Source organism: Callithrix jacchus, chromosome 17 (genome assembly GCF_049354715.1).
Source record: "Callithrix jacchus isolate 240 chromosome 17, calJac240_pri, whole genome shotgun sequence".
Classification (NCBI taxonomy): Eukaryota; Metazoa; Chordata; class Mammalia; order Primates; family Cebidae; genus Callithrix; species Callithrix jacchus.
In genome coordinates this window covers 24,402,913-24,423,900 of record NC_133518.1, presented here as the reverse complement: position 1 = coordinate 24,423,900, position 20,988 = coordinate 24,402,913, and the positions used below count along the sequence as shown (strand labels likewise).

General features: G+C 36.6%; 1 protein-coding gene across 3 annotated transcripts in view; it reads left to right on the top strand.

The window, feature by feature from the left end:
- The window catches only part of PPM1L (protein phosphatase, Mg2+/Mn2+ dependent 1L), a 320,356-nt gene that overhangs the window by 95,236 nt on the left and 204,132 nt on the right, over window positions 1-20,988 (top strand). The window contains exon 1 of one of the 3 annotated variants that reach the window (XM_035278896.3): window positions 2,837-2,999. The exons of the other annotated variants lie outside the window; for them this stretch is intronic. The gene's annotated coding sequence lies outside the window, so the exon portion shown is untranslated. Of the gene's footprint in view, window positions 1-2,836; window positions 3,000-20,988 lie in introns of those variants that run through there. 3 annotated transcript variants of the gene reach the window in all.

Genomic DNA, 20,988 nt, shown 5'->3' with positions numbered 1-20,988 from the left:
CAGCTCAGAAGCAGACTCTAGACTATAGCAAACCGGTCAAAGTAATGAATGTCATTTTGGGAGTCCCCTTGGAAGGCCTTTCCCTAGGTGACTTCAAAAATATATCTAGAAGGTATGCATCTTTCCTATTTGAATTTCGTAATAGAGTTGAGACATATGGTTCATAAAAGTCACAGAGTAGAAAGGGATAGCCCCTGGAAGTGTTAATAGGATTTCAGATAATTTTGGAAAATGCTGGTTTAAGTGAAGGTAACTGATTGCTTTATAAGAGGACTTTTCCAGAACATTTAATCTTCTAATGAGTCATCCAGTAGGAACACATGGTTGTTTCTCAACCTCATTTGCTAATGGTACCTTTAAAATGTTTCCTTGGTGACCTAGAAATAGAAATTCCATTTGACCCAGCAATCCCATTACTGGGTATATATCCAAAGGACTATAAATCGGTCTACTATAAGGACACATGCACACCAATGTTCATTGCAGCACTGTTTACAATAGCAAAGACCTGGAACCAAGCCAAATGCCCATTGATGATAGACTGGACTGGGAAAATGTGGCACATATACACCATGGAATATTATGCAGTAATAAAAAATGATGAGTTCGTGTCATTTGACATGGATGAATCTGGAGAACATCATTCTCAGCAAACTGACACAACAACAGAAAATGAAATACCGCATATTCTCACTCATAGGCGGGTGATGAACAATGAGAACACATGGACACAGGGAAGGGAGCACTACACACTGGGGTCTATTGGGGGGAATAGGGGAGGGACAGCCGGTGGGGGGAGCTGGGGAGGGATAGCATGGAGAGAAATGCCAAATGTGGGTGAAGGGGAGGAAGGCAGCAAAACACACTGCCACGTGTGTACCTATGCAACTGTCTTGCATGTTCTGCACATGTACCCCAAAACCTAAAATGCAACTAAAAAAAAAAGTTTCCTTGGCAACACTTTTGGAAAACATCATGAAATATTTACAAAATACAGCCTTAAGATGCAGTGAAATTGTGGTAATTCTGGAATTTTCCTGGTATCTAGTCAGTTTTGGGAAATTTGTGCTGAATCCCAGTTTGCACTGGGTTTCATAAGACCTGCAAGAGGGTTCTGGAATCCACAGGAATGACCATTTGCTCACTAGGTATCTGTATTAGTCAGAGTTCTTTGGAGACACAGAACCAATAGGATATAGATACGGGTATACATGTAGGTATAGATAGATGAGCAGCGATTTATTAGAGGGACTGGCTCACACAATTATGGAGGCTGAGAAGTCCTACAGTAGGCTGTATGCAAGCTGAAGAACCTGGGAAGCCAGTGGCATGGCTTAGTTCAAGTCCAAAGGCCTGAGAACAAGGGAGAACCAAGGCCTGGTGTAACTCTCAATCTGTGGCCAAAGGCTTGAGAACCTGGGGGTGCTGTTGGTGCAAGTCTCAGAACCTGGAGTTCATATGTCCTAGGGCAGGAGAAGATGGGTATTCTATCTCCAGGAGACAGAGAGAGAGAGAGAGAGAGAGAGAGAGAGAGAGAGAGAGAGAGAGAGAGAGAGAGAGAGAGAGAGAAAGAAACTGGGCTGTCAGTTTATTGGATGGTGCCCACACACTTTGGGTAAGGGAGGATCTTTCTTACCGAGTCTACTGATTCAAATGTTAATCTCTTCTGGAAACACTCACAGACATATGCAGAAATAATACTTTACCGGCTCTGTGAGTATCCCTTAATCCAGTGAAGTTGACACTTGAAATTAATCATCAAAGTACATGAACCTGGAATTTTTCCAGTGTGGACCCCATGGCAGAAATGGAAGTTAGTAATCTAGAATTGGGAATCTGGATCTACATATCGTGAGTCAGCTTGGAATTGCCAGAGTCGGAGGCTTTTTTTTTTTATATATATCTGTATATATCTTCTGATAGCTTACTTCTTGAAAAGGAACTTCCCAAGTTGAACATGCAATGCTTATTATGACCCATTCCAAAACTCAGCTGTGTTCTCACAGATAGGACTCAATGAGCACAATGGTTAAATCTCTATCTTTATGGAGTTTTTTTTTTTTTTAGAGGGTCAGTGATTAGATTATAGAGCGATATGGTTTTATAGACATTCATTTTACTTTGTTTGATTCTAGAATAAGGAAAAGGAATGCAGTGCTACATTTCTTAATATGTACTGGTGATTGCCAGTACAGCCCAACAGTATATTTTCAGTATGTAATGGCAACATTGGGAAGAAAATTGATTAGTGCTTTTAAAACAGCAGGAGAATTATTTCTGCCCAAACATTGATTAGTCTTTGAATATGCTTTCTTATAATTCTTTTCTTCCATGGACTGTAGGGTGCAGCACAGTCATATTTTATGCAGAGTCAAGCAGAGAAACCTACTTGCCGCTATTAAACTTATGCCGCCTTTTTAGCTGGTGCAGATAACTTTGTCTTCAGTAGTTACATGCTCCTGGCTTGATAGCACATCAGGAATTCTTTGTTTTATTTTGATTAAAGAGACTAAAGGGACTTTGTCTTATATGAAATGTGAAAATAGTGAAACACTGAATTTTTTTGATGACATATATTCCTCCCTTTGCCTTATAAATATCAATTTGTTTAGCATCCTTGCATGAGTGCTTTAAAATTTATTGGCTGAAGTTTAGGTAATATTAATTTGTTCCTGGTTAAATGTCATATGAAATATAGGAACAAAGAAAACTGAGATTCTTACCCTCAGAGAACTTATATATTTGAGGAGTTAAGACAGAAATAAGATAAATAGGAAAGTTTATGATGAGCCCTGTATGAGTAGCTTGGAATATTGCATAACAAGTATAAGGTTTCAGAAGGAAAGAGATTTTGTGTGTGTGCATCCTGAAATAGGGAGGACTCATGCAGGAGCTGGAACTTGGAGACAGAAGGAATTCATCCAGGTGGAGGAGGGTAGGAGGGATGCTGATGGCATTGGCAAAGATGGCTAGACCAGAGCGTGCCTGATTTTTCAACAGTGAGTAGTAGATGCGTTTGGCTCTAATAGAGGACTCATGATGGGGGGTAATGAATAATGGGAAATAAAACTAGAGAGGTAGTTGAATTCAAACTGGGAAGGGCTTTGAATGCCAGACAAGGAATTTGGCCTTTATTCTGTAAAGAATGGATGAACAGTGAAGGTTCTTAGGAATAAGAAGAAAATTGAAGAAATGTCTTTGTAGTTTAGTTAGAGCAGAAGCAGCATATAAGTCTGAACCCAAGTGCCTTAGATGGAAGATAAGGGCAAAAGGAACAGTATGCAAGCTCTGTCTTATGCTGAGATACAGGAAGAAGTTAGCTGCTTAATTCTCTTTATTTTTCCTTCTCTCTTTTAAGGCTTGTATTAAACCTCTTTTTCAGTCTTAAAATGCATTAATTCAAATTTGACCTTCCTTACTGCCTGATAGTTGAATACCCAAAGCTATTTTCAGTTGTTCCAGATTGTCACAGGTTTTGATGTCTAAGTGCCAACTGGAAGGGCCAAACCTGGCCTGCGGAGGATTGTTTTTAAAATCTGATTCTAAATTAAGCATTTTGAGACAGAAAAAATGAGATGTGGCCTAGTTCTAATTCACCATTAAGCTAAATGTATATGTATTTTTTTCTCTGCCTAAATATTTGTCTGACTCTCTTAGACACAAAAAGCTTAGAGCCAAGAATATTTAGATTACCTTTCACTCTTGCTTTTTCCAATAGTTTTTGGCTTTTACTATACTTAAAAAGTTATAAAGAAATGTCTCCAAATAAAATTCTTTTAAGAAATTTTTGTTTTAAATTCTTGGCCCTCCTTTTGTTTTATATCTTACAAATTATTAAAATGGAATTGAATTTATTTCTTGAAGGGAGAGCTACTGATAGGATCTAGACTGTTAAATATCTAAAATTAAATTCTAAACAATAGTGTCCCTATTAGCAACAGAAATTACAGTCATAGGAAAACAGTATAGTGTAAGCTTTAGAACAAGCCTGTTCAGCCCAAGGTTCACAGGCCACATGCAGCCCAGGATTGGCTTGAAATGTGGCCCAACGAAAATTCATAAACTTTCTTAAAACATGATGAGATTTTTTTTTGGTGATTTTAAAGAAAAACTCATCAGCTATTGTTAGTGTTAATGTAGTTTATGTGTGGCTCAAGACAATAATTCTTCTTCCATATGGCCTAGGGAACCAAAAGATTGGACACCCCTACTTTTGAGCCAGAAAAACCTGTTTTAAAATTCTCCCTCTGCCACTCACTACTTAGGTGACCTGAACGTACTCCTGTGACTACACATCCTTATTTTGAGTTCCATGGATAGAACTTAAAGCAAGTTCTTTTCTCTTTATGTAAGTGGACTCTGTTCTGAGACTTAGAGTGGTAGAGTATGGGTGGATACACAAATAGACTTTTAAGGGTATCCTTTAGCCTTCAGACTTTCTGAGACCTGCTGAGATACAGAGGAGAGGAAATAGAGAGATTCCATGGGCAAAAAGGCAGTTGAGGGTTATGGCTTCTCAGGGTCTAGGTTCTTATTCTTTCTGAACCTTGGCTTCTTAATCTCTGAAATAGAGAATAATATCTAACTTCTAGAGCTATTATAAAGGTAAAAATAGATAATTTTAGCATAATGCTATATATGCATATGTTTTAAATACTTGTATTTTGCCAGATACCTGGTTTGCAAGTCTTTTCTTGCCGTCTGTGGATTATGTTTCCGTCTTCTTCACATGTCTTCTGCAGAGCAAAAGTTTTTAATTGTAACGATTTCCAGTTTATCAGTTTTTCCTTTTTTCTGGATTATACTTTCAATGTCATGTCTGAGAACTCTTTGTCTAGCCCTAGATTATGAAAATTTTTTTTGTTTTTTTAAAGAGGCTTATTGAAATATAATTCATACATTATATGGTTCACCCATATAAGGTGTACAATTCAGTAGTTTTTAGTTAGATTCACAGAGTTATGTAACCATCATTCTAATAAGTTTTAGAGCATTTTCATCCCCAAGCAGAAGCTTTGTACCCATTAGCAGTCATGCCCCATTTCTCCCCAACTTCCTTGTCTCCCAACCTGGGCAAACACTAACCTACTTTCTGTCTCTGTAGATTTGCCTATTCTGGACATTTTATATAAATGGAATCTGTGGTCTTCTATCACTGGCTTCTTTCACTTATACAGTGTTTTCAAAGTTTATCCATGTTGTAGCATGTATCACTATTTCATTCCTTTTTATTGCAGAATAATATTCCAATGGATAAGATTTTGTCTGTTCATTAGTTGATAGACATTGGATTGTTCCCACTTTTTGGCTCTTATGAATAATGCTACTATGAACATTTATGTACAATATTTGTATGGACAAATGTTTCTTGTTTAGCCAATGTGTACATAAAAAGAATATGGTATGTATATTGGTGCATGGTTGGTAGAAATGCCTATACAGAGTCTTTGTCCATTTTTTTAGTTTTAATCTTTTTATTATTGAGTTGTAAGAGTTTTAAAATATATTCTGGATATAAGTCGTTTATTAGATATACAATTGCAAATGTTTTTTTCATTCTTTGAGTCATATTTTCATCTTCTTGATGGTATCATTTGTAGCACAAAAGTTTTAGATTCCACTGAAGCTCTATTTATTTATATATTTGTTTTGGTCTCTTGTATGCTCTTGTATCTAAGAATCTATTGCCTAAGCCAAGGTCACAAATTGACTCCATTGTTTTACTGATATATTTAGGCCCTATGATATATTTTGAATTGATTTTTGTGTATGATGTAAAAATTTCTTATGCTTTCTTCTAAAAATTATATAGGCTTATGTTTTACATTTAAATCTTTGATCCATTTGAGTTTTTTGTAAAAGCTTTGTCAATTATGCTAGTATCATTTGTCAAACTTAAGCTAAATTTTTAGGTTAAAATTTAATTGCCCTATATATAGTCACACTTCAAGCTGGTTTTTCTTCAGTGAAAGAAGTACATTTGAGAAGGGATCTACTTTATTTAGACTTACAGAAGAAAAATAAATAGAAAGAAGAAGTATTAAGAAGCTAAGAAGTAGGTGTACCACATACACTTTTCCAATTGCAAAAGGAAGATAGTTTTTCTTAAAGGTGCTTCATAATACCACTTAGAAGATATGCAAATAGGGCTCGTGTGGTGACTCACACTTGTAATCACAGCACTTTGGGAGGCCAAGGCGGGTGGATCATGAGGTCAGGAGTTTGAAACCAGCCTGATCAACATGGTGAAACCCTGACTCTACTAAAAATACAAAAATTAGCCGGGCATGGTGGCAGGCACCTGTAATCCCAGCTACTCAGGAGGCTGAGGCAAGAGAATTGCTTGAACCCAGGAGGTGGAGGTTGCAGTGAGCTAAGATTGCACTCCAACCTGGGTGACAGAGTGAGACACTATCTCAAAAAAAAAAAAACAGATTTGCAAATAGAATAATATTTAATGAGATTACCTTCCAATGTAGAAAATGGAAAGGAGAGGTTTTTCACTGAAGGCAAAAACACATATTATTATTTTAAAAGTTCTGAAGTCTTAAAGCTAAAATAGTGTATCAAAATAAAAAAAGACTTGGCTTTTTATATTTCAAGTCTTTTTGTCTGGAATTTTGTTCATTCATGGCTTTTATTAGGTTTGTGAACAGTTGGTCGACATGTGGTGAAGTCACACCTCATTAATAGAATATAAATTTTCCATGTGGTTTTGTTGCCTCTTTTTAGTTATTTTGCTTTAAGACAAACTTATATTTCATAAAAGTTTGGCTTTTCTGTCTTGGGAAATCTCTGCAGATACTTTATATTTGTTTTAAATTACACATTGTCTCTTAAGTTTTACATTCATGCTTTATACTTCATTGTGTTCCTTAAAAATTTTGCATTATTTGGTTGTTCACCCTGAAAGATTATTTCAAAAGATGGTTATTACATTGAAATGAGCCTTTAAAAGTACAACAGACTCCTGTTATCTAGACTAGCTGCATAACTGAGGATTAGCATAAATATTGAAGATCTGTCACTAAATTAGTTGGTTAGTTATAAAGTATATATTGACAGTGTACATAGTGGTTTGTGATACTTTTGAAAAAAGTTTTTAATTGACATGTAATTTTATAATTCACATACCAAAAACTCCACCTTTTAAAGTGTACAGGTTAGTGCTTCTTTTTAATATGTCCACAAAGTTGGGTTACTACTATCTAATTCTACATTGTTATAATATTGTTAACTGCTTATTATTTATTTTTTTTTTACTAGTTTTGTATGTGTAGCTTACTTCAAAACATATTCAAGGTAATTTATAATAAAAGACTCATTATAACAGGGCCAGTGTGGTATAAGAAGTCAAAAACATTAGTAGAAAGGAAAGGATACCAAAAACTCAAACTGGAACTAATGTAGTATTGCTATTAGGCAAAGCATGTAAATCTAGAACTCTGAATATAGTAGCATTTTTTTCTTCTATCATGGTGCCAAATTTATTTTTCCTAAGAACTTGTTTTTCTTAAAACAAGTCAAATCACACTGCTTCCCTCTTTAAAATTCCCTTTTGATTCTCACAGTCAAAAGTCATGTTTCATATTAATGTTTGAGACTTATTCAAGGTCACATATATTGAAACTGGTTGCTAGGTAGGGGTGTTTTGGGGGGCAAACATGGCACATCTTCTTGTAGTATCAATTTTTTAAAAAAAATTTAGACAAGAACCAGTATTTTATATTGATTTTAAACATTGCTTAATATAAAAAATAGATATAGAGTGAATAATGAATTTGCCTGAAACCTATGTAAGACTTCAAAGAAATGTTGTGCTCAGTTGTGATCTCAGTTGATAGGTGTGATCTCAGGAGCCCTTCTACCCTTCCTAGTGCCTATTTTATCTTTGCCAGTAGTGGTGCTGCCTTGGAAATAACTGCAAACTACAAAGTTCTGGCTTTCCAAACCCAACACATACATTCAGGACATACAAAAAACAAAACAAAACAAAACAAAACAAAAACTCAAAAACAATAAAACCCAACAAATGCCCAAAACTTATTTCCAAATCTTTAGGTTGGTATAAAATCCCTCAGAATATGCTAAACTTCTCTCAGATTTTGGGACCAATATTGAGCCTTTTCCAGATTCTTCTTGCCTGGAATACTCACTCTGCCTCCTGCCCAGCCTATCAGATCTCCGCTCCTTCCTCAGGTCTCAGCTGTGAAATTTCTGTACAAGTGTTCGTACTGCTATGCTCCCTAGGCATTTTGCTGCTGACTCTGTCCTCTGTTGCTGGAATTACCACAGTGAATTATAGAATCGAGGGCAGTCTTATTAGGCATAGAGTACAACGGCAATGGATGTATGTTCCTCATTAACTGCAGACACCTCAAAAGCATGGTTCCTCTTTTACTCATCTTTATATCCTTGCCTTATATCAATAGCTTCCTACTGCTCCTTATACATAGTACATGTTTAATAAATGTGTTCTTGAATTAATGAATTAATTCTGAATAATGATAATTTGTGGAGTATGGTAATGCAGATAATTTTATTTGGGCTTAGTGTATTTTTTTTTTGTATTTTAGAATAAATGTTTTTTCTCGTATTTCTTATTCCCTTCTTAGTGCATCCCAGTGAGGCTTCTGGCACCCATCAGTGTACTGAAGTTGTTCTTGCTGGGTCAACAACAACCCAGTGTTCAAATGTAGTGGACTTTTCCCATTGCTTGCTTTCTGGAGCTTTCTATTGCATTTGACACTATTGTAACGTCTTCATTTTTGAAGCTCCTTACTTTCTTATTTCTGAAATGGTGCCCTCTCCTACATCTCCTTATATCAAGTGTTAACATCTCCACAAGCTATTCTTCTTCTGGCTGTATCTTATATGTTTGTTAGTGTTCCTAGGTTCTTTCTTCCATTCCCGTCCTTCTCTACCGTGCAGTGAGGCATCTCCCTCTATACTCTCCCTGTGTCTGTTCTGTAACCATAATCCCTAGATGGGGTCCTTAGTTCAGTCCTCTCATGTGAATATTCTCATCTCTGCAGCTGCCTTCTTGGCATTGCCACCAGAATAGTCCAAAGCTTCACAAATGTTATTTGTCTAAAACGAAATTTCCCATCTTTTCTGCTAAACTAATTCTTCTATTAATATATTCTCCTTCTCATTTGATGAAAGTATACCATCTACTCAATTATTGAAGCTAGGAATCTGGCAGTCCTCTAGGATCCTTATTCTTTACTTTCTCCTTCAAATTAACCATGAAAATCTCTCATTTTTCCCCCTATGTATTTTGCAAATTAATTTTATTATCCAAAGTGATGGCCTTCTCTCTCCAGTACTACTGCAGGGTGGAGAGTGCATCTGTGGGGGTGGAGAAACTGACACTAGCCCAGTGACCTCATTTTGAATCTAGTAATTTAGGACTTATCGGTTATATGGACATATATTAAACAGTAAATAATCTGTGTTTTCTGGTCCTGGCATTTCCAGAAGGACACTATCTTTTTTCACAACTTCACATGCACTATTTCTTTGTTTATGCCTCATAGTTTCCCTGCTGGCCTGTACTGCCCTAGGATTATTTGGACTACCCTAGACCTAGAATGATTTGGGTCTTTTCCAGAACCACATTAGGGAATGTTTTCCAGGATGTCTTTCACATTCAGCATTCCCTGCATCCGAGTAGCAGTTAGAAGACCCTGGCATGGCTAGGAGACCGGCATTCTCTTTCTTATTCCTGAACTTGGGCTGGAATCAGGGGCTGATTAGGCAAAACAAGCCTTGCCTTGTCTTTCATACATGCACACCCAACACTCATACTTCACTTCTGGCCACTAAAATATGTGGATGTTTTTCCCACAGAGCCAATCCAGCTGAGTGTCTTAGAATTCAACTCAATTCTGCTACGATCTACCTGGAGACAGCATCAGATCCCACAGGTTAAGGGCTCAGTCCCACAAGATTGCCCTTACTTCAGACACTGATCACAAGTCTAGATTGTCACTTATGTTTTTCACCTACAACTATCAATCAGAGGTTCCCGACCCCCTCCTTAGGTTTGATCATTTGCTAGAATGGTGCACAGAACACAGGGAAGCACTTATGTTTACCTGTTTAATATAAAGGATACAACCTAAGAACAGCTAAATGAAAATGATTCATAGAGCAAGGTCCAGGGCAAGCATCTATACCTCCCTAAGAATGCCATCTTCCATGTGCGGGGGAGGTTTTCCAAACCCTGTTTTCTTTCTTTTTTTTTTTTTTTTAATGAAGGTTTCATTAAATAGTCATGGTTGATGAAGTCATTGGCCATTAGTGATTTAGTCAACCTCCAGTCCTGCCCCTCTCCCAGGACTTTGGGGATTAAGGCTGAAATCCCAACCCTCTAATCACATGGTTGGTCCCCTGGCATCCGGCCCCCATCTTGAGACTACCCAGGAGCCTCCAGCCACCAGTTATCCAATTAGTATACAAAAAGAAACATCATTTTGGAGACTTCCAAATGTTTTAGAAGCTGTGCACACGGATACTGGACAGAGACCAAATATATATTTCTTCCTATGTCACAGGGCAATTACCTTTTTTTCCTGCACTGGCAGGGAATAGGTCTGCTTAGCCAGCTCTCAATCTGCAGCTCCATGCCATGACTCTATCATTGATTCCATGGAGGAAGAATCTTACTTCACTTTAAGGATGTTGCTACTTTTAAAAAGAATTTTGGTCATTATTGTTTCTCTCTCTCTTTTTTTTTGTTTTGAGATGGAGTTTTGCTTTTGTTGCCCAGGCTGGAGTGCAATGGCATGATTTCAGCTCACTGCAACCTCCACCTCCTGGGTTCAAGTGATTCTCCTGCCTCAGCCTCCCAAATAGCTGGGATTACGGGCATGCGCCACCATGCCTGGCTAATTTTGTATTTTTAGTAAAGGCGGGGTTCTCCATGTTGGTCAGGCTGGTCTCGAACTCCTGACCTCTTTCTTATCAGCCTTCCTTTGCTTACCTCTGTAACTGCTAGTGATTCTAATGATAAAGAAAAAAAAGCACTTTGGGATTGCAGGCATAAGCCACCACGCCTGGCCCTGTTTTTCTCTCTTATTGTTTTTTGGTCACTACTATTTTCCCATACTGGCCAGAGAGTAATTACTGACCCCTCCCTGCCCCACTCATTTTCTATCTCCTGTCAGTCCCAGTGCTCTCTAAGAGACAGCCTTGTAAACCTTTTTTATACCTTTTAAATTTTCTTCCATCACAAAGGATGTGAAATATTATGCATCTCTAAGACCGGGTAGATGCTAATTGCACTAATTTTGTAGGCAAGACTCTTTTTTTTTTAAAACAGAATTGTGGGGTGATAGGGTCTCATTGCTTAGAAAACCAGAGGGGCAGCTCCTGTCATCAGTGATGATTAAAAATTAAAGGTAGTAGCTGCTTCTGATTTATCTGTATTTACTTAAGTAGATGTATTTTTGATTGTCTATCACCTAGGGCTTAAAGGGCATCAATGCATTGATTCTATTATTTTCTTTGAAAAGTTGAGGGCTACGTCCAAACTTGAGGCCAAACTATGTTGAAAATAGGTATTTTAAATGCCTGATTTGTTAGGAGTAAATTACCTATGCCTATAGATCCCCTGGGTGCTTGGCAGGGGTAATTTGCTCCATTCCAGTGTTTTCTACTTGAGGTAAATTACTCCTTTTAGAAAGTTAGATCTTCATGGAGAAAGTAAACATTTCATCTTTGAGAAGGAAGAATAGCTTGTTAAAATATTGAAAGCATTTGTTGAACATCTAACATGAAACTTAGATGGGGGAAGAAAAGAGATACATTTTAGAGAACAAGACTTTTTACTGAGAGTGTCTTGGGTAAAACGCTTAGTAGGAGCATTAGTTAGCTAGAGGGAAAGATCCAATACTTGGGAATGAAAGGAGAGGCAAGCCAGGAAATGGGAAGGAAGAAGGGAGGTGGGAAGGTACTCAAGACACTGTTGGCATTTGTTAGAATGACTGTTTCTAAAAACCTGTATTTTCTAAGCCAGACTTTCCATTGTCCTTCAAATATCAGGCCTGGTTTTGCTCTTCATAGGAAATGAGTTCATTGTTGTTTTTTACATCATTTCGATTTTTTCCCCTTAAGGAGTAGATAATTAGAACTTCGATGAAGAAAAGGTCTGATGTTCTGTTTTATACATAATCATTTTCTGAACCATCAAGTGTAATTCAGCTTCAATCTTCAGGGCAAATGAAGATTACTTAGGATGTATTAAACTCTACGAATTTAATGTTCATGGCAAGTGTTTCATAAAGGAAGATGCTGGCTATTATTCCTCCTCAGAAGGAAACTATTGATAAGAAGCCATTCTGATAAGTAAGATTTATGGCAACATCAGAGTCTAGAGAAGCTGGGGCAGCTGAGCATCCAGGACGAGAAGGACAACTAGGACAACTCAGTTTTTCTTGTGCAGTCTTTTGTGTTACAAAAACAAAAAAAACCCATAAATTTTTATATAGCCTCATTTCAAAGCAATGAAGGAAAATATTCATTAAAAAAATGCTGTATTTTCATCAAGCATGTTAATCTTTGACAAAGACAGTTTATTAAAAAGAGATAGAAGTGAGAGAGCTTCCCCCTTTTTATTATATTTCCCCTCAAATAAAATCCTTACATTTGAATAATTTATTGATTCAGGACAGAGCGGGTTGGTAATTTTATCTTGATCTCATTCATCCAAAGAAGCATGTAATTCAAATACAAAAAGTCAGACCCTCATGCTTCAAAAGCCAATGCTATTTAAATGAGTGAAGTTAATCTATCTCATTCCCTTTAAGCAAACTGACAGGAAGGGTCAACTTTTCAATGATTATAAAATCAGCAACTCTGTTTTTAATATCGTATTTTACCAGTTGTAATCTTTGGATGATTGGTTATCCTAAAGGTACTTCAGTTAGTTTACTGTAGAATTTATGTTTATAATATAACATTATATTTTATTTCTTTTTTTATTATACTTTAAGTTCTGGGGTAAATGTGCAGAGCGTGCAGCTTTGTTACATAGGTATACATGTGCCACGGTGGTTTGCTGCATCCATCACCCTGTTGTCTACGTTAGGTATTTCTCCTAATGCTATCCCTCCCCTAGCCTCCCACCCCCGGTGGGCCCCCACCCCCCCAACAGGTGATGTTCCCCTTCCTGCGTCCATATGTTCTCATTGTTCAACGCCCACTTAATGAGTGAGAACATGCGGTATTTGGTTTTCTGTTCTTGTGTTAGTTTGCTGTGAATGATGGTTTCCAGCTTTATCCATGTCCCTGCAAAGAACATGAACTCATCCTTTTTTATGGCTGCATAGTGGTGTATATGTGCCACATTTTCTTTATTCAGTCTGTCTTGGTTCCAAGTCTGCTGTTGTGAACAGAGCCACAATAAAACATACATGTGCATGTGTCTTTATAATAGAATGATTTATATTCCTTTGGGCCCAGTAATGGGAATGCTGGGTCAAACAGTATTTCTAGTTCTAGATCCTTGAGGAATCACCACACTGTCTTCCACAATGGTTGAACTAATTCATACCTCCACCAACAGTGTAAAGGTGTTCTATTCCTATTTCTTCACATCCTCTCCAGCATCAGTTGTTTCCTGATTTTTTAATGATCACCATCCTAACTGATGTGAGATGGTATCTCAATGTGGTTTTGATTTGCATTTCTCTGATGACCAGTGATGATGAGCATTTTTGCATATGTTTGTTGGCTGCATGAATGTCTTCTTTTGAAAAGTGTCTGTTCATATATTTAGCCCACTTTTTGATGTTTTTTTTTTTTTAATTGTAAATTTGTTTAAGTTCTTTGTAGATTCTGGGTATTAGCCCTTTGTCAGATGGGTGGCTTGCAAAAATGTTTTCCCATTCTGTTGGTTGCTGGTTCACTCTAATGATAGTTTCTTTTGCTGTGCTCTTAAGTTTAATTAGATCCCATTTGTTTATTTTGGCTTTTGTTGCCATTGCTTTCAGTGTTTTAGTCATGAAGTCCTTGCCCATGGATATGTCCTGAATGGTATGGCCTAGGTTTTCTTCTAAAGTTTTTATGGTTTAGGTCTTATGTTTAAATCTTTAATCCATCTGGAGTTAATTTTTGTATAGGTGTAAGAAAGGGATCCAGTTTCAGCTTTCTGCACATGGCTAGTCAGTTTTCCTAACACCACTTATTAAATAGGGAATATATTTTATTTCTTCTAGAGTTCCCCAAAAGCAGTGTCATTTCATCTTTTAACTGAAAACAGATATTCTTTAAGATACTGTATTAATTTCCTGTGGTTGCTGATATAAATTATCAAAAACTTGGTGGCTTTAAGGAAATTTGTTTTCTCACAGCTCTGGAGGCCAAATTTCAAAAATCAAGGTGTTGGTAGGGTCCCACTCCATATGAAAGTTCTGAGGAAGCATCCATTTTCTGCCTCTCCAGCTTCTGGTAGTTTCTGGCATTCCTTGGCTTGTGGCTGCATGATGCCAGTCTCTGCCTCTGTGGTCACATTGCTTCCTCCTCTTTTGTTTGAAAACGCCCTCTGATTGCATTTAGGGTTAAACTTCTTAAGGTCCTTTAATCATTTTTTCTTTTTGGCTGTGAGAGGGGGCATATAAAATAATAATCACAGGTTCTGAAGATTAGGACATATATTGTTTTAGGGGACACCATTCAGCCTACAACAAATATTTTATTCTTTTTTTATTGCTCCATAGATTTAGAATGTTCACTCTACCTATGCTACCTGCATTAAAAATATATCATCATAATCTTTCTAAAATCCCAAGTAGATCTAGATAGAGCAGAAAATACAAACTTTTCCCTTTCCCAATAATCAACCTATATTTAATTATTTATGCTATGATGAACTGCATAAATTAAAGACAAAATAGAAAATCTAAAAGGGAACATAATGATCCCATTGTTATTCATGGTTGACCATTGTAAACTATAGAAGTATAAAATACTAAAATTATTAAATTTCATTTTTACGATCATTTGTTCACCTGAAGAGTATTGAATAATAAGGGGTACATTTGAGTTGTAGTGAATGGGTGTTGAAAATGATTGAAAGTCGTTGAAAATAATTTATTTTGGGTTGAAATTTTATCAAATAAATAATCTATACGGTACATACATTATAACCAAGTTAGCAAGGGTATCTTGATACAAAGTATTTGTAAAAGTAAAGGTAGTTTGCACTGAGTTTGTTTTAAATTTAATTCATTTTTACAGATGTCAACAAAATCTTTCACCTTTTTATAGTATTCAGGAAGAAGAGAGCATATAAAGTCAAACTTTTACTTTTTTTTTTTTTTGCCTATCTGGACTTTCCCTATACAAACAGATACTTAGATTCTGACCACAAGTCCACACACATCAGTTGCAGATAGAAATGTCAAGTTACTGCATACCCAGCTACTAAAGTTTACTGGACTTTCAGGTGTCCTTGACATGCCAGGCTGGTGGTAGGTACCCAGTTATTTAGAGAGATCTTTCTTTCAGACCACAGGCATGTCTAAAATTCATATGGAACAAAAACAAAACAAAACGAAAAAAGAGTCTGAATAGCCCAAACAATCCTAAGCAAAAAGAACAAAGTCAGAGGCATCACATTACTCTATTTCAAACTATACTACAAGGCTACAGTAGCAAAAACAGTATGGTGCTGGTATAAAAACAAACACATAGACTAGTGGAACAAAATAGAGAACCCAGGAAAAAAAAGCTGCACACCTACAACCATATGATTTTCAACAAAGTTAACAAAAATAAGCAGTGGGGAAAGGACTTCCTATTCAATAAATGGTGCTGGGATAACTGGCTAGCCCTATGCAGAAGGATGAAACTGGACTCCTTTCTTTCACTATATGTAAAAGTCAATTCAAGATCAATTAAAGACTTAAATGTAAAACCTAAAGCACTTGAAGAAAACCTAGGAAATACCATTCTGGACATAGGCTCTGGCAAAGATTTCACGATGAAGACACCAAAAGTAATTACAACAAAAACAAAAATTGACAAATGGGAACTAATTAAATTAAAGAACTCTGTACAGTGAAAGAAACTATCCATAGAGTAAACCAACAGCGCACAGCATGGCAAAAAATGTTTGCAAACTATGCATCTGGCAAAAGTCTAATATCCAGAATCTGTAATGAACTTAAATTAACAAGCAAAAACCAAACATTTCCATTAAAAAGTGGGCAAAGAACATGAACAGACATTTCAAAGGAACACATGTCTAACCAGTACATGAAAAAATGCTCAACGTCACTAATCATTAGATACAAATAAAAATGGCAGTTATTAAAAAGTCAAAAAACAACAGATGCTGGTGATGTTGCAGAGAAAAGGGAACATTTATACACTACTGGAGGGAATGTAAGTGTTCCAGCTACTGTGGAAAACAATTTGGTGATTTCTCAAAGAATTTAAAACAGAACTACCATTTGACCCAGCAATCCCATTTTTGGGTTGTATTAGTCAGGGTTCTCTAGAAGGACAGACCTAATAGGATAGATGTACATATTAAGGGGAGTTTATTAAGGAGTATTGACTCACATGATCACAAGGTGGGGTCCCACAATAGGCTGTCTTAAAGCTAAGAAGTAAGGAAGTTAGTCTGAGTCCCAAAGCTGAAGAACTTGGAGTCTACTGTTTGAGGTCAGGAAACATCCAACATGAGACAAAAATGTAGGCCAGAAGACTAAACCTGTCTAGTCTTTCCATGTCCTTCTGCCTGCTTTTATTATGACTGCACTGGCAGCTGATTAGATGATGCTTACCCAGATTGAGAGTGGGTCTGACTTTCCCAGTCCACTGACTCAAATGTTGATCTCCTTTGGCAACACCTCACAGGCACACTCAAGAATAATACTTTGTATCCTTCAATCCAATCAAATTGACACTTAATATTAACCCATCATATGGGTATATACCCAAAGGAATATTAACTGTTCTACCATAAAGATGATTAGCATTCATATGATAATCACAGCACTATTCACAATAGCAAGGACATGGAATCAACTTAGATGCCCGTCAACCATGGACGGGATAAAGAAAATCTGGCATATATACAGCACGGAATACTACACAGGCATAGAAAAGAATGAGATCATATGTGTTGCAGCAGCTTGGATGGTCCTGGAGGCCATTATCCTAAGAAAGCTAGCACAGAAACAGAAAACAAAATACCACATGTTCTCACTTATAAGTGGGAACTAAACATTGAGTACACATGAACACTAAGAAAGGAACAGACACCGGGGCATACTTGAGGGTGGAGAGTGGGAGGAGGGTGAGGATTGAAAAACTACCTATCTGATATCATTGCTTATTACCTGGTGATGACCTAATCTGTACACCAAACCTTCATGACACAGAATTTACCTATATAACAAACCCGCACATGTACCCTGAACAACAATAAAGGTTAAAAAAAATAAAGAAATTCAGATTTTCTTCTTTCTCTGATCCTCTCCCTTTTATTCAAGCCTTCTCCCTATTTATTTCACATTAGATGCCAGTGGATTTACTTGTTTTTTGTAGTTGAATGTTTAATAGTATTTTACTTGCTGTAGTTTTAAACAAATTTCTGAAACTTCTTTCCACAAGTATGTTTTGATGTTTGATTCCAAATTTCCTATCCTTTACTTAGCCAAAAGCAATGAACAAAAAAAGTCAGATTTTAAATTGTAAGTTTCTACCACTTTAAAAGAAAGAGGTTAATATTCCTGATATTACACTTTTTTAAAAATACCTTTTGTTTCCAGGAAAAATATGGAAAATTTTTTTTGCTTCCAAAAGGTCATGGTTTCTTTTTTCTAATTACATTCTTTAAAATGCTGACAGTGTGGGCTTTGCAAATTATACTACCATAACTCTTGAATGTGCTTTTCATAAAATTCAACACATTTTATTTTAGCCTCCAAAGTCCTTATGACTTAAGCCATTATTCATACAAACTACAGGTTTAGAATCAAGTAAACAACATTCCTGCTTTAATATACAACTACAGTTTTTTTTTTGGTTGTGTTTCTGGTTGGATAATCCAGATCAGACTTTGTGACTAAGAACTGTAAGGAAGATGGCTGATTTAAAATATAATGCAAAAAGAAGCCCTTTTTTGTCTTTTTGTCTTGCAGCTGGGTCCATATGGTTTTCTGAACTTATGTATAATAGTCTTTTTCTGTGTGGACACCATTCATTTATATTCTATTGTTTATTCTTTCATTTTAAGTATCTATTCTATATCAGTCTTGTAAAATACAGAAATGCAAGGCATGATCTGTGCTCTTAAAGAGTTCAAAGGCTTATGGGAGAGGCAGGCATATAAGCAAATAAGTACAGCCTAAAATAATAAATGCTATTGTAGTGGTAAGACAAAGTCCTTCTTGTGGCTTAAACTCTGTAGCCCACATTCCCAGCTAATTATTTTCTTCTGCGGATTTTCGTCCTTGTCTGTCATCTCTTTTTCAGATATGTGCATATCCATATTGCTTACTTAACCTTTTTTAGGTTTCCCATTTTGGGTGTGGAAGCCTTTTGCAGTGACTCTGTCCTGTTATGACTCTTCCAGCTTTGCCTTTAAATTTTGACAGAGAGTAAAATAACATATCTCATTCTTTGTGAAACATTTAGACTGTTTAGTTGACATTTGAAATGGCAGAGTCTGTTGTTCTAAAAGGAAAATTATACTATATAATATAGACTATTGATAGAATATGGAATCAGGTGTGTCTTTTTATGTATTTATGAAAGTAAAGCAGTGCTTCCATTTTAGGACAAATAACTTTCTTAACGAAGTTATTTGAAATTCCTCCTCCCCTCCCCTCCCGCTTTCTTGATGGAATCTTGCTCTGTCATCCTGTTTGGAGTGCAATGGCACAATCTCGGCTCACTGCAAGCTGAGCCCCCCAGGTTCAAGTAATTCTCCTGCCACCATTCCTGGCTAATTTTTGTATTTTTAGTAGAGATGGGGTTTCACCATGTTGGTCAGGCTAGTCTCGAACTCCTAACCTCAGGTGATCCACCTACCTCAACCTCCCAAAGCAAAAGTTATTCACTTCAAGTGCATTGGATTATAATGTCTTATTTCCTTACTTTTATATTGAAAGAACTACATTACCCTCAATAAAAAGGTGAACAGTTTCACTCTTTACTTCTTATTAGTTATATTTTCAGTAAAAAATAAAAAGTTTAATAGAGTATTTACTAAAACAATGAAGCACAGGTAAATAAAATTCAAGAGTATCTATGTGGGTGGTAATTTATCTGTTTAAATTTTGAATGACTTACTGAAAGCTTAATATATGGTCCTAACTCTCTGACTTCAGTTTCCTCATCTTATAATAAAGTGGTGTTGTGGCAGACATTTGTTTTGTCTACTCAGCTTTCATTTCTCCCTGTACGTGAAAGAGTTCCTACTTTCAAGTACTGGGTCCAATCCAGTCTACTCCCTTTTATCCAAGAGTGAGCATATGACCCAGCCAAGGTCAATGAATCTATACCTCCTGTGGCCACTGGGGTAGTTAGGGTGGGTAGGCAATTCAGGATGGGTGGGTCAGAAGTCAACTTCTGGGCTTTGTCTGGAACTATTAAGGAAGATACTTTTTTCTCCTATAATATTCCTAAGTAAGTAGAATGGAAAGCTGGAATTGTGGGCAATCTCCACATGGAGGTAACTAGAGATGGAGCCTATATGGAGGAGAGAAGACCCTACCTATGCATGAATCTACTACTCCCTTTTCAGGTGTTTCTCCAGTAAAGGCTGTTTTGATTTTTGTTGTTTTCTTATGCCAGTTTGAGTTGTCCTTTACTATATCACTTGCAAATGATAGGACCCAGGCTAATTCAGTTAGGTCAGTTAACCTTTAAGGTCTTTCTAGTTTTATATTCCATGATTCTATGCCTTCTTTTATTTCATGCAAGTTAAATTACTATGGTTGAATGAGGTTAGGCGAATAATAACTGCATATTCTCAAGAGAAATGACTTATCTGTCTGGGAAATATCAGTGTATTTCTCTTAGGAGTTTTCAAGAGTAATCATTGTACATTTTGACCTCACTTGTGTTTATTTTATAGCATACTTCACTTTCTTTGACTTTTTCCCACCCTTGGTCTAGCTGTATTCACTCCTACTAGGGCCTATAAAGTTAAAGAAAAGAACGAAATGCAAAGATTGCTTGATATTAAAATAAGCAAAATATATTTTTTTCTGAATTACATGCACAAATGACCCTTTCTGAGCCACCCCTGGGTCAGTATGTGTATTTTTTATGAGGATGACTTTTTAAGAAAACCATATGAAAATGGAGAAAAAGGAAATACCTGGGACCTGCCTGATAAAACTATATTTGTGAGAATGTTTATGAGGTGGTGATGTTGAATAAGAACTTGGATGCGGAAGCCTCTGCTGAGTCCTGGCTCCACCCCTTATTTAGCTGTAACCTTAATCAAATTCTATAAACTTGCCTCATCTTTCCAATGGTTAGGCTTGTTGTGAGGGAGATGTGATATGAATTGTAAAGGCAGTTTACATATAAAACCTGACGCAGAACTGAAATTATTTAGGAATGAATGAGCCTAACTGATTTAGTAAGTGTCATTGATGATTTGTAGAAGAAGCAAAAGACTCAAAGACTGGGAAACATTGGGAGATAAGATTACACATGTAGATAGTTTCAGATTTTAAAATCTGGACTGAGGAGTTTAAAGTTGTTTAAAAATAAAAGAGTAAGTTTTAGTCACCACGTCCAGATGCCTTCCTCCAAATCATTTTTAAAACGTTCTTCCTTTCTTTTCATTCCCACAACCAGTACAAACTCCTGACTCACCTTGTAGAGTCTAATATATTCCTAAACTAACATCCTGTTGCCACATTTGTTGTCCTAAAAATAATAGACCCTAATTACATGAAGGAGGCAGCTGAATGTGGTGACTGACAGACTCTAGAGAATGAAACATAGGGATGT